General features: G+C 29.5%; 1 pseudogene; it reads right to left on the bottom strand.

Annotated features, from left to right (window-relative positions):
• Positions 1–2,024: 2,024 nt before the first annotated feature.
• Positions 2,025–8,221, bottom strand: LOC115834183 (annotated as a pseudogene).
• Between the last annotated feature and the right edge of the window lie 4,351 nt (positions 8,222–12,572).

Raw genomic sequence — 12,572 nt, 5'->3', positions numbered from 1 at the left:
GTAAGTGGACACATTTGTAGCATGTCTGTCTGAGGCTGAATCTGAGGGAAAAGGCCCAATACTTACGCAGGGAGGGGAACATCACACACTGGGGCCTGTTGGGGGTGGGGGCCAGGGGAGGGATATCACTGGGATAACTACCTAATGTAGATGATGGGTTGATGGTTGCAGCAAACCACCATGGCGCGTGTATACCTATGTAACAAACCTGAATGTTGCGCACATGTACCCCAGAACTTAAAGTATAATAATAAAACAGTTTTATGTCTTAATGTTGATGTTAAATTATCATAAATTAAATTATAATATATGCATTTGAAAAATTAGGCAAAACATCAAATTTATTTATTTCAAACTTATTCTATACATTAAAATATTTAATATATATATATAAAATACTCTTCTGCATGAAAAATGCTTATAGGTTCTCTCTTTGATTTCAATGCTTCCTGTATCTTATCCTGGTTAATTTTTAAGTTTCCTAACCATTACCTTCCAAAATATTATTCAATATTCTAATTTCTAGTATCAATTAATGGAGTTCACAATTTATCTGAATAAAACACTGTAATATAACATTTGTTTCAATTCTTTTCTTAAACTTCTCTTTGAGATTCATTGATTTGTTGCATTTTGGTGTTATCTCTGCTTTGTAAAATTCTTTTGTATGATGAGATCACAATTTATTTAGCAATTCTACTGTTGATGAATATTTATTTTGTCTCCAATTTGGAGCTACTATAAAAATTGTTGTAATTATCAACATTGTGTTTATCTTGAAATACACATAGGCAGTCTGTGGAATATATTTTAGAATTAGAATATCTAGCCCATAAGGAATGCTCATAGTCAGTTTGCCAAAAAGTATCTCAGTTTACATACCTCCAGCCATGAATAACTTTCACTGATTCTTTATCTTTCACAACACACCATACTATGCGTCTTTAAATTTTGCAAATTTTTATGGAAGCCTGTAGTTCAACTTATGGATGAATTTTTATTATTCTGAGGACTAATAAAAGTAATCCCTTTTTCATATTTGTCCAGATATTTATGCCTCCAATTTTATGAAGTACCTGTTCAAATATTTTCCCAATTTTACACTGGGTTGATTTTCTTTTATTTATTACATTCATTAATCACATGTATTGTATTTTATTGTGTATATGTTGGGATAAATATTTTTCTCCACTCTTGGTTTGCGTTTTAATTCTTGAATGGTATATTTTGAAACACAGACATCATCATTTTTGATATAAACTAACTTTTTCTTCTTAATTGTTACTTTTTTGTCCTGGTCAGGAAATCTTTCTGTATGAGAATATTTTATTGTGTTCCCTTCACCTTCAGAACATGAATCCATGTGGAAATGCACTGTATATGGTTTGAGGTAGGGGTCAGTATTCAGTTATGTCCATTTGAATATTTAATTGATTCAGCATTGTCCTGATCCCCTTGTAAATTTCACTGTAGAACAGCAGTCTAATAATGCATGAGCATTTGAATATAAGATGAGATTTACAAGACAAGCACAGCATAGGAGGTCAAATAAGATAACCTCAAAGTATAGTTCATAAATAAAACACATGGATAAGTAGAATATTGTTAGATGAAGGGAAAGAAAATATTTCCAGGTTACCATTGAGTCTTTTTACTCCAAGGTTTTTCATGAAGCCCAAGATCTCTACTTTCTTCCATTGGTTTTAACTTCATTTAGACAACTCTCTTACCTATTATTTCACTTTGTGACATTCAGAAATAATTAAAAACCAGAGAATATATTCTATGCCATACATCATGGGTAATGATTTTCCAAAAATGATTAAAAAAGGAAACAATACACATGGTTTTTGTGTTTTCACCATATTTAATGAAACACTATAAATGAGTTTTGATGACATTAGAATGCAACTAAAGACATTAAATATAACTGATTTGTCCTGTTTGATGAGGTGCAAAAAAGATGGCTTTCTGGGATAAACAGGTTCCCAGAGCATATAGACACGTTTCTGACTTTTCTCTGGTCAGAAGTGACTACAGCAAAAGATGGGCCTGAGAGGAGGTGAGAAGGAGCAATTAGGGATGGTGTATATCAGGGAACTTTGATCAACGTCAACAAAGCTCATGGTTCTACCTTCACAATCCAGGAATAATCCTACTGTGCTGGTAGGTCTTGGAACATATTGCACCACAAATGGGGAGGTGGTAAAGAGACTGCAGTGAGTGTCCTCCTTAACACATCCAAGAAGAAAGAGTCCCTCCTCTCCATCTATCTTGTCATTCTGTCTCTTCTCTTTCCAATAATTGTTACAGACTCCAAAAGCCCAATTCCAAGAGTCCCGCACGTGAACCTCCCAATAATATTTGCCAGATGTGAAAGCCTGAGCCCCCCATACAAGAAAACATTCGGATTTTGCAGTGATATCGGGATCATCTTGAGGGTCACATCCAACATTCACGCTTCTCACATCTCCACACAGGAAGATATGACTATTGGCTCTTCCATGCTGCAGAGTAAAATCAACTGCAAAAATAATTTTAAAAAAGCATGGATACATGTAATTATTAGAAATTAGAATTCTTGAGAGAAAAGTTGTTCTACCAAGAATTTACTTTACCAAGAAATTTGAAGTTACAAGGACAGGAGAATTGTGACTAAAACATTTAATAAAGTATAAGGATGATTAATATTCTCTATAGGAAGAACAAAACCCTAAAAAATAGACATTGAAAATTTATTGAAAACTTAAAAATTGAGAGTTCAATATAAGACCAGCCTGTTTTAATCCAATCTCCAATGTAAACGTGAAATATTATATGCCTTGAATGCCCTTTAGCTATCAAGGTCATTATTATTAAAATATTTCTTGTTCTTAAATACTAGTGATATAATTTTGGCAAGAATGGGAAGATTTTAGCTTACTCAAGCACTGCTCTAGATAACTGGATACAAGTCCATACGTTCAAATTATAAGTGGTAACTTAAGGCAGATTTTTGCAAAATCTTTTACCAGTCACTCTGCGGACATCCCTGCTAGCTCTAGACTGAAACTGAATTTTAGATTTTACTCGTAGCTCTTCATGTTGTAACTAAACTGAAATTATCACTTCTATTTTTACTTCCTATTTACATAATAATTTCTTCTTTCTTTTTACATGCTAAGTCAACATTTTACATTATATCAATAATATAATTTATTATAAGAAAATACAAATACTCCATCAAACTTCAGGTGAACTCCATTCCCCAACGAAATGTGTTTAACAATTCAAATGAAATACGGTAATGTAAAATTTTTATGTCAGCTTGATTATAAGCTTCCTTCTGAGCATTGTTCCATTTATTAATTTTTTATTTCTTATGTCATTCCATTTACCCAATATATAACTCTATACATGTGAGCCCAGAAACATATTTGTTTTTCCTAGTTTTACTCTTCATGTTATAAATTGGGAATATAATTAGAAACACAGATATAAAAGGGTTGCATAGCCCATATGGTTCACTCCTGCTGAAATGAAATAAAGATTTGGCGAAGGTAAGTATTACCCTCATGATTCTAACAAGAAGTAATACACTGTGGGAAATTCTGCCAATGGGCTGACACTTACCTCTGAATCCATTGAGCCTGTCAGCAGTCCAGTGATGGGCCCTGCACTGAGCTCTGGATTCACAGGCTCAGACACTTGCAGCAGCAGAGACTCACACCTGCAACGAGAAAAGACACAGTTACCACATCTACAGCCAAAAAAATACATAAAAATCACTACTTTTATTTAAAAGATGTTTCATGAGAATCCCTTTAACCCACACATTTTGCTAATTCCAAAATTATCATTTTCTTTTTCGAATTCATTCTTATTCACAGTTCCTGATTTTCAAGCACGATGGAAAAGTCCATCTGAGCGAGAATTCATTCGAATCTTTCTTTGTATTGCTCCAAATTAGTAAGGATCATTAGTCTTAATACTAGGAGAATATTCAAAAATGAAATTCTGGGTTCCAGACTCCCCAGAAATTCCTGAAATCATTTGTCTGGAAAAGTGGGATTTATTTTTTAAGACTGCTGCATCTGTTGCTTCCTTCTCAAGGCCGGGGTGTTGAAACTTGCTCCAGGCAGGGAAGATCTGCCTTTTATAGTTGAGGTCTCTGGAGGCTACACGGTTCAAACATTCCGAATAGTTTGTTCATCTATTTTTCAGAATATATATTTAAATATAAACTGGAAATCATCAACACTTTTCACGGCTAAAATACTTTCCCCTTTTCTCTCTGGCTTCCCCTGGTTGACTTTGTAGCCATGTAGTAAATGTAACATTTTCTCTTTCAATATGAAGGCTTTTGAGGCAATAAACATGAAATTAGGAATAGAGATGCTCACTTCCTTATTTTTCTTTCATTTATTTATTTTTGTTTTCTTTCTTATTTTTTATTTACTTATTTATTTATTTTTGGTTTGCAGAACTTTCATTGAACTGCTTAAGAAAAATCACTGTGTATGGCAACAAAATAGATGTCTACCTGGGGTGGGGGATGGAGAAAGTACAACCAGCACAAGGCAGTAATCACTATCTGAATTAATATACCTTCAATATCAAAGTTCCTGCTTGATATTTGTGGAAACTGAAAGCATCTGCTAAAATCTAGGTATTGCACTCACCTGTGTAATATGTATCCAGAAGCCTGTAAAAAAAAAAAAAAAAAGAAAGGCTTAGTGCTTTCCACCAGATAAATCTTCCACTAAGTTCAGTGTGAGATTTGGAGACAGTTTCTGAAGATATAATTTCCTACAAGTTCCCTCCTGGAAATCATTTTCTTGTTTCTTTTCTCATGAAAATCCCAGTCTATCATATGTCATGAATTAATGTCCTCATAAAGTCTAAGTCTTTGAAGACGTTCTTTTTACAAGTGAAGGGAGAGGAGGCCCACAGAGTCTACGCTCTGCGGTAACCATAAAGAAGCTACTCAGTCATCTTCCCTCAGCCCTGTTACCAAAATGAGTGGACCCCAAAATAATATTAGTGTGATCCTAGATTCCCCAACTTCTCCATCATGCCATGTCTCCAAATTAGCCTAAATGCCAATGAATCACTTCTCATTTTATCCACTTTCAAAAATCCTAAATACATCACTGACTTTTGATGGGAAATATTTCTTGGGGCTGTCTGTTACCTTGGCCATTCTACAAAGTTTGTTGCTGGTGGATAAAGTAGAGGGATCTTTGGCCTGGTAGGATCACTAGGAGAGGCTATACCCTCCCAACCAAGTAGCATTAGTTATCGAATCCTATTTTTGGAAACAAATCATGGAAGTAAAGGGGGAGACGGATTTCAGGAGAGAGGAAAAACACTCATGCATGTGAATGTTCAACACCATGATACCCCATGGTCAGTCCATACCTGGAGTAGCTCCACATCTGCTTTATGGCACATTTGCTTCAGATCCTCATACATTCCTCTTAAAAGCTCCCTCAAATGTTCCATTCTGGCTTTGCTTTCATTGAGTGCTGAAAAATGTCCTCGCCTTCCTTTCGCAGCCTCTCCAAGTGATGTTGCTCTTCTTCATGGAGAAATGCAGGCATCTTCTGATATTCAGCTCTGATTGCTTCTATCCTTAAACTCACATAATCCTGCAGTGACCAATTAGTCAAAATAGAAATGTTTTATCCATCTTCTCTTGAATTTCACTGATTCCTCTTAGCATTCTGAATACCCAATATTTTAATCCTCAATATTGTCAATTCTCAGATTCCACAAAATTTTATTACTTTCCTTTTTTTTTTCTGTACTAGTATCAACATAGTTGTTTCTGCCCAGTTACATTCACCTGATTAATGATAAAATGTTTTCTAAGATAGGTATATAAAAATGGATTTCTCTCTTCCACACCACATTTATAGAAAGAAAACACAGCTCTTGCATAAGAATCAAACTATCGAGTTATATTGACTAGGTAAGAAACCATTATTTTCTATTTTGGAGAATTTGGGGCAAGTTATGTAAAACCATTATATGAGAAATGATGACATGACCACAGACTAGCATTGTCAACTCAATGCATTTCACCCAGCATAACATATTCTAATAAGGTTTCATTTATTCTCTTCCAAACTCACCCTAATCGGCAACATGGACTTCTTTGTGGTTCCTCAATCCCCCAAATAAATGCAAATTAAATATTACTGCCCATGTTGTTTTCTATACGTAGAATTATTTCATGTATATATATATATACATATTTCTCATATATGTACTCATATATATATTTCTCAAATATAGATATATCGATATATGAGGAATATATATTTTTATCTGTGTGTGTGTATATATATATATATATTCCTCATATATATCCATATATATATATACACCCAGATACACATATATATTCAGATATATTCATATTTCCTCCTGATCAAGATTTTGTTTCAGTTGTGAATTTTTCCATGAGCCTTTTTCTGACCACCCTATTTAAAACTCAAACCCTCATCCCCAGTCCCTGGCCTCTGTGCTCCTTTTCTACTTTCCTGCTGGATTATTCTCCCAAAGACACTACTACACTCTAACACATCATGTACTTCACGTATCTGCATGGTGACCATTTGGTTTTTCTCATTTCCATTGCAAGATTTGTGTGTTTTCTTCTTCTTTACTCCTTAATTTTCTAAGTTGATATTTGACATAGACTAAGTACTCATAAATATCTTTCAATTAATATTAGAATAAATTAATGAATTAATATTCGATGCCATACCCTCAAATAAACATCCACAAAGAGAAAATCATTTCTAGAATTCTTCTCAAGTCCTTAGAGTTCTCCTTATATTAAATACTAGTTCCCGTATTTCTCACATATTTATATCTTCATCAAGACACAAGTCTACATTTCTCACCACTTTTCCCATTATGTGTTATGACTTATTCAATATTAATTAGTTCTGATATTTCATTTCATGCATTCCCTAAGTTTGCGCGCTTGCTCCTTCCGCCTGAAATTTAGCTCACATTTCAATATACTGCCCACCAAGATTCAAATTCATACTGACTCAGCCTTAGAAAGGTCACCTGAAATTTCCATGGACTGATAAATAACTCTCGTGTCCAGAATTTATCCAGGCAGCCCATTCGGGAACAGTTGGTGAAATGGCCCAGTTTCTTGTATTTTGTTGGGGTATTGCTATAGGTTGTATGGAAACAGATGAGCATCTTGGATAACATCTGTGGGTCTGATTAGAAATCCTACCGAAGAGTCACACTAACTTACATAAAAATTAGCGTGTTTTTTCTCAAGTGTTTTATCCTTGTTTATTGAATTCCAGAAACTTATGGGTTGAGATCAAGTTCCTATTTTAAGAGTCACCCATTTGTTCACTATAAGTTCCTGGAGAAGGTAGAGTAATACGGTACTAACCTTCCAGCATCTGGTTCTGGTGGTTTCCAGCCCAGTTTTCTGTGATTTTTCACAACTTTTTTCTTCTAAAGACTGCATTTTTTTTTTAGGAGCTCCTCCTGCAAAAGAGCCATGAATTGAAGCACAAGTGAAGACAATAAAGTATCAGTTCCCACTCTGATTTATACGAAGGATCCCAAAATGAGAGACCAATTCGCCCACAGAAAATAGGAGTTTGCTTTGTTTCTCCTCATGTTTGGTCCAAATCTGAAAGGTGTGAAGTCAAGGAAGCTCATAACAGACATGGCTTAAGGACACAGAGATAACATCATCCAATCACCAAGGAAATAGACTATACAACAATTTTCTTGTGTTCTCTGAGAAATAGATCTGTCAGAGGCATCACTTAACCCGGTGTTCCTCAGCAGCCCGCTCGAATGGACAGTGTGTGTGATTCCGGTGCTCCTGAGAGTTTACTGGAGCCACAGGCAAACAGAGCAGGCTCTTGTCCACTTCACAGAACAATTCCTCTTTGTCTCTCCGTGAGTCCCACATATTGCTCCTCAGAGCTAAGGAATTGCCGGGGAGACTGGCTTTTCTGGCGATGGAAGCCATCTTCTTCAAAACAAATGTCAGTTTTGAGGTTTCTCTGCCTGTTGTCTTCTTGCATTTAGAACACTGAGCAAGAACTGCAATGTCTTGCCAGTGGAGGTAGAAACAGGGCCGGCAAAAGCTGTGCCCACAGTCTATGGTGACTGGGTCTATGAAGTAGTTCATGCAGATGGGACAGGTGAGTTCCCTCTGGAAGACTTGCAAGATTCCAGAATTCATGTTTCTGAAGAAGAAAGAGCAGCATGTCATTTTGGGGTCGGGTTGGTGAAGATCTGTGAACCTGTGGTGATATGTGATAGCTATATTTTCTTCTTGACAGTGCTCATTAAAGCAGAACAAACTATTTCCTCTGTAACAAAAATGAAAAATGCATACACAAAGAGAGTCTTTAGGCTTTATAGCCGACACTACTGACTAGAGGACTCACAACCTCTTCTACTCCTAGTTCCTGCCCATAGCATAATGCAAATCTGTTCAAAAACCTATTCCCTGGATGTCGATATGGAACTCGGGTTTTAATCTTAAGTGGTCTAGAATAAAACATGCTTGTCCCTATTTCTCTTTCAAATAACTACTGAATGACTATGAGAGAGGAGTAGAAAACCTACGTTGGGGCCGGGCGCGTGGCTCACGCTTGTAATCCCAGCACTTTGGAGGCCGAGGCGGGCGGATCACGAGGTCAGGAGATCGAGACCACGGTGAAACCCCGTCTCTATTAAAAATACAAAAAAAATATTAGCCGGGCGTGGTGGCGGGCGCCTGTAGTCCCAGCTACTCGGAGAGGCTGAGGCAGGAGAATGGCGTGAATCCGGGAGGCGGAGCTTGCAGTGAGCTGAGATCACGCCACTGCACTCCAGCCTGGGCGACAGAGCGAGACTCTGTCTCAAAAAAAAAAAAAAAAGAAACCTACCTTGGTAACAAAACATGAGAAGATGGTCAGAGAGCTCTATGACATATTTTAGAGAGAGGGACCCAGAAGCTGGCTGTTTAACAAAAACAACCCCACAACAAACCAACCGACCAGATAAACAAAAAGACAGCAATTAAACCAGTCTAGGATCACTAGGATATAAAAGAAATAATGAAAAATATTGGGTTTATTTTTCTTATGGCTTAAATTAACTTCTTCTTTGGGCCACTCAAACTATGAACCGACATATAGTCAGTTTTTTAAAAACTGAAATATATATAATTATATTACTATGGTATTATGGTTAATTTTAGGTGTTGACTTGACTGGATTAAATAATACATGGAGAATTGCTAAAGTATTTTTCTGGGTGAATCTGTGAAGCTGTTTCCAGAGAGACATGTAAGTTGGTGAGCTGAGTGGGGATCAGCAGCCCTCAATGTGGGTGGACACTATCCAATCAGCTGGTAGCTCAGACTGAAGATAAAGGGCAGAGAGAAGGCAGTTTCCTCTCTCTCTCCTGAAGCTGATTCGAACTCAGGCGGGATATTGGAATTTCCACACTAGCTTAATGACAGCCTATGTTCAACTTCTCAGACTCCATAATCAAGGGAACAAATTTCCCTAGTAGACTTCCTCTCCTGTACAGTGTCATGTGTAGAGTGATGACAGATATACGATCTGAGGGAAACATTAGACAGTTTTGTTATTGTTTGATCATAGGGTATACTTACACAAACCTAGATGGTATAATCTACTACACACCTATGATATACTGTAGAGCATATCCATCCTAGGCTGCAAACCTGTATGGTACACGATAGGAAATTGTATCACAATGGTAAGTATTTTCGTGTATATATATATATATAAATATATATACAAAATATATATTTATACATATGTATTTATATATTTATATATATTTATATTTATATATATTTATATATTTTTATATTTATATATATTTATATATTTATATATATTTACATATATTTATATATTTATATATCTTCATATATATTTATATATTTATAAATATCTATATAAATTTATATATATTTAAATATATTTATATATCTACATATATTTATATATCTATATATATTTATATATATCTATATATATTTTTATATATGTATATATTTATATATCTATATATATTTTTATATATGTATATATTTATATATCTATATATTTATATATCTATATATATCTATATATATCTATACATAATTATATATATTTATATATCTATATATATTTATATATATTTATATATCTATATATTTATATATATTTATATATATTTATATATATTTATATATATTTATATATTTATATATATTTATATATTTATATATATTTATATATTTATATATTTATATATATTTATATATTTATATATTTATATATTTTTATATATTTATATATTTAGATATTTATATATTTATATATATTTATATTATTTATATATTTATATATATTCATATATTTATATATTTATACGTATTTATATGCATTTATATATATTTATATGTATTTATATTATATATATATTTATATATTTATATATATATTTATATATATTTATATATATTTACATATTTATATAATTTATATATATTTATTTATTTATATATATTTATATATTTATATATTTTCATATATTTATATATTTATATATATCTTCATATATATTATATTATTTATAAATATCTATATAAATTTATATATATTTAAATATTTTATATATCTACATATATTTATATATCTATATATATTTATATATATCTTATATATTTTATATATGTATATATTTATATATCTATATATATTTTTATATATGTATATATTTATATATCTATATATTTATATATCTATATATATCTATATATCTATACATAATTATATATATTTATATATCTATATATATATATTTTATATATCTATATATTTATATATATTTATATATTTATATATATTTATATATATTTATATATTTATATATATTTATATATTTATATATATTTATATATTTATATATTTATATATATTATATATTTATAATTTATATATTTTTATATATTTATATATTTAGATATTTATATATTATATATATTTATATATATTTATATATTTATATATATTCATATATTTATATTTATACGTATTTATATGCATTTATATATATTTATATGTATTTATATATTTATATATATTTATATATTTATATATTTATATATTTATATATATTTATATATATTTACATATTTATATATTTATATATATTTATTTATTATATATATTTATATATTTATATATTTTCATATATTTATATATTTATATATATTTATACATATTTATATATTTATATATTTATATATTTACATGTATACATATATATTTATATATTTATATATTTATATATATTTACATGTATACATATATATTTATATATTTACATATATTTATATATATTTATATATATTCATAGATATTTATAGATATTCATATATTTATATATTGATAGATATTTATAGATATTTATAGATATTTATATATTTATATATATTTAGATATTTAGATATTTATATTTATATATATTTATATATTTATATATTTAGATACATTTAGATACATTTAGATATATTTAGATATATTTAGATATTTTTAGATATAATATATTTATATATATTTATATATTTAGATATATTTAGATATATGTATACATATGTAGATATATTGATATATATTTATATATTTTTATATATAAATGTTTATATATATATTTATAAATATATTTATATATATTTATATATTTATATATTTGTATATATTTATATATATATTTATATATATATCTATATTTATATATTTATATATTTATATATTTTATATATTTTTATATATTTTTATATCTATTTATATATTTATATATTTATGTAAATTTATGTATATTTATATATTTATTAAATTTATATTTATATATTTATACAAATTATATATATTTATATATATTTATATTTTTATATTTTTATATATTATATATATATTTATTTATATATTTTATATATATTATATTATTTATTTAATATATTATATATATTTTATATTTAATATTTATATATATTATATATATTTATATATATATTTATATATTTTATATATTTATATATATTTTATATATTTATATATTTATATATTTTATATATATTTATAATATATTTATATATATTTTTATTTTATATATTATATATATATATTTATATATATTATATATATTTTAATTTTATATATATTATATATATTTATATATATATATATTATATATATTTATATATTTATATATATTTTTATATTATATTTATTATATTTTTTATTTATATATTATATATATTTATATAATTTATATATTATATATTTAATATTTATATATTATATATATATTTATATATATTTTATATATATATATATTTTATATATTTATATATATTTATATATATTTTATTTATATATATATAGTTTGTACACATCCTGTGGTTCTGTCTTCTCTGGAGAACCCTGACCAATACAAACTGTAATCTTTGCTTTGGCAGTTTGAAATCCTTTACCTTACTCTCTTTTACTAATCACTGCTGAATTTAAGTGCCAAAAGTG

The sequence above is a fragment of the Nomascus leucogenys genome, unplaced genomic scaffold (assembly GCF_006542625.1).
Source record: "Nomascus leucogenys isolate Asia unplaced genomic scaffold, Asia_NLE_v1 001479F_35004_qpd_obj, whole genome shotgun sequence".
Lineage (NCBI taxonomy): Eukaryota > Metazoa > Chordata > Mammalia > Primates > Hylobatidae > Nomascus > Nomascus leucogenys.
This window is presented reverse-complemented; position numbering and strand designations above follow the sequence as displayed.